This window comes from Octopus bimaculoides, chromosome 15 (assembly GCF_001194135.2).
Source record: "Octopus bimaculoides isolate UCB-OBI-ISO-001 chromosome 15, ASM119413v2, whole genome shotgun sequence".
NCBI lineage: Eukaryota > Metazoa > Mollusca > Cephalopoda > Octopoda > Octopodidae > Octopus > Octopus bimaculoides.
The window spans coordinates 42,899,854-42,903,204 of NC_068995.1; positions in this window are offsets into that span (position 1 = coordinate 42,899,854).

Below are 3,351 nucleotides of genomic sequence, written 5' to 3' on the forward strand. Positions count from 1 at the left end.
AGAGTGGCTGTGTGGTAACTAGCTTGCTTACCAGCCACATGGTTCCGGGTTCGGTCCCACTGCGTGGCACCTTAATTTTGTATATATATATATATATATATGAGTGAGTGTGTATGTATGAAATTTGTGAATGAGGGAGTGTGATGTTGCTGCCCGCGTGTGTGTGTGTGTGTGTAGGTATCAATCACCAGTTATCTCCCTTCTTGTTGCTTCTCTTATTCCCTTCCTTGGCAGATACAGACACCAATTCTGCCTCTTTATATTCCGCTTCCTGAGGCAAAATAGAAAATGATATTAATTGCGCAAGAGTGGCTGTGTGGTAAGTAGATTGCTTACCAACCACATGGTTCCGGGTTCAGTCCCACTGCGTGGCATCTTGGGCAAGTGTCTTCCACTATAGCCTCGGGCCGACCAAAGCCTTGTGAGTGGATTTGGTAGACGGAAACTGAAAGAAGCCCGTCGTATTTATGTATATATATATATATATATATGTATGTGTGTGTGTTTGTGTGTCTGTGCTTGTTCCCCCTAGCATTGCTTGACAACCGATGCTGGTGTGTTTATGTCCCCGTAACTTAGCGGTTCGGCAAAAGAGACCCATAGAATAAGTACTAGACTTACAAAGAATAAGTCCCGGGGTCGATTTGTTCGACTAAAGGCGGTGCTCCAGCATGGCCACAGTCAAATGACTGAAACAAGTAAAAGAGTAAAAGAGTAATCTGCAAACAATAGCTGTAAGATTTCCGCAAACAACGACAATTTAATGAAAACAGAGACATTTTCTTCCGAACCGTTCTTTCGTTTTCCGTAAATATTGGAATGTCGTAACAGTAGAACATTCATTAATTAATTTTTCTCATTTATGTCTTTTATTTTTCTCTCATTTCTCTTTGTTTTCCTTTTCTTATTACTTTCGATATTACTTCCTCATTTACTCCCTCGTCATCATCACCTTTACCAACGAACATTCATTTTATTGTTGTTGCTGTTGTCTTTCTTGGATGGTCTTCTTCCTCTTCCTCCTCCTTATCTTTCTTTTTCTTCCTTTTCTTCTTCTTCTTCTTCTCCTTCTTCTCCTCCTTCTTCTTCTTCTTCTTCTTCTTCTTCTTCATCTTTCCCTTCTTCTTCTTCTTCTTCTTCTTCTTCTTTTTCTTCTTCTTCTTCTTCTTCTTCTTCTTCTTCTTCTTCCTTTCCTCCTCCATTTCCACCACCTTCCTCCTTCCTCCTCCTTCTTCCTTTTCTTCTTCTTCTTGCTCTTCTGCTCCCCCTCCTTCTTTTTCATTTTCTCCTTCTTTCTCTTCCTTCATTTTCTCCTCCTCCTTCTCTTTCTTCCTCTTCTTCTTCCTCCTCCTCCTCCTCCTTTTTCTTCTTCTTCTTGTTCTTCTTGTCCCCCTCCTTCTTCTTCATTTTCTCCTCCTTCACTCCCTCCTCTCCTCCCCCGTTTTCTTCTTTTTTCCTTTCTTATCCTTCTCCTCCTCTTCTTCCTTTAGTTTTTCTCCCTCCTCCTCCCCTCCCCATCCCATACTCGACCCCTCCTCCTCCTACCCCCTTCTTCCTTGTCGTCACCGCCGTCGTCGTCGTCATTGCTGCCGTCATCACCAACGTCTTCTCTTCGTTCTCTTCATCACATTTTTTATCTGATACTTAAGCCTATCATCTCGAGCTCCTCTTCCTACTCCCATTTCTCCTCCTCTTCATACAGCACTACCCTTCCTAGTATTTATTCAATTAATCACCCTGACAACTATTTTCCTTTTGTTTTATACTCTTCTATTTACCTCGTTTCACTTTCTATTTTACTTCCACTATAATCTCTAATGAGATCATAGTCTCTATCCAACCACTTCTACGAAACCCAGCACCAACACAGGATAAAAACGGAGTTCATTATGTCTTTTCAGAATTAAGCAAAGACTGGCAACGGTCAAGCAGTTCGATATGTTTTGACAGCTAAATATAGTAAGATTTCGTATGCGAAATTGAAACAGAGCCTGAATGAACATTCCTGCTTTTCTTACCAACTTTTTCTTCCAGGAATGTTTGAAATAATTTCTTTGATTAGGAAACGAAAAATTGAGAAATAATAATCATTTCTAATATCGGCACAGGGCCTGAAATTTGGTTGGAGGAGGAGACTATTCAATTACATCGACCCCAGTGCGTAACGAGTGCTTAATTTATTGACCCCGTTTGTATGCCTGTATGTATGTATGCATCTATCTATCTAGTTAGCTAATAAATCAAAATAAGCAACACGGATTTAAAGATGATTGCAGTACGCACGTTTCATGCTACTCCATTTATTTAAGTAATGCGAGCATTACATTAAATGCAATATGTAGAGCAATCTAGCTAGCTAGCCAGCTATCTATTTATCTATATATGTGTTTGTGTGTATGTGTGTGTCGAAGGTTGTAAAGTAACACACGAGTTGATATGCATAAGGAAATAGGACAAGATAGTAAATGCTAAAACAATTTTATCATGAAGAACATTTTAGTCCCGGTTAGAATCTTAGCGACATTTTCAACTTGCAGTAAAGCATGAAAAACATTTAAATTTTGGAAAAATTAAATGAAATGATATTTAGATATGTCCATAGTTTTCAAATAAGTTTCAAATAGTTTCAAATACTTTTGTGAAAAGAGAAAGAGAGAGAGAGAGAGAGAGAGAGAGAGAGAGAGAGAGAGAGACAGACAGACAGACAGACAGACAGACAGACAGACAAAAAAAAAGGAAAGTGTCCTACGTGTTTGAAAACCATGGAAGTATTTTTAAAAACCATTTCATTTAATGCTCTTGTTTTTTATATTCCTGAGTTTAGTCCCTACAAGGATAGCTTCATATCTACCTTTGCTGTCTATTGTATAATTAACTCTATTATAGCGAAGTCACCCATTAGAAGCCTAACAGTCTGTGTTACTCTCCACTAAGTTTTGCAGATGATGCAGTCTCAGTGTATGCTTGTACACCACCATCGACAGCATTTCGAAGTCTTTGTCATTGGATACTGGTGGGTCCAGGTTTTGTTTTAATGCACTCGTCCCAGTTTAAAGAAATGAAAGTAGTTTTGACTTTAAGAGTCCCTCGTAGCGTGATGCATTTATGTGTAGTAATGCCCTTAATATAGATAAATATATTTAAAGGGAATAATTTATAATTTTTTTCCTTATGAGGTTTTTCATACTTACTACTTGATAAATTCTTATGAAGATTTTATCCTATTTAAAAATGTTATATATATATAAACAAAAGGGAAAAGAGATGAATATACGTATACATTCATACATACATATATATGCACATATACTTTTATATATACATACATATATATATATATATATATATATA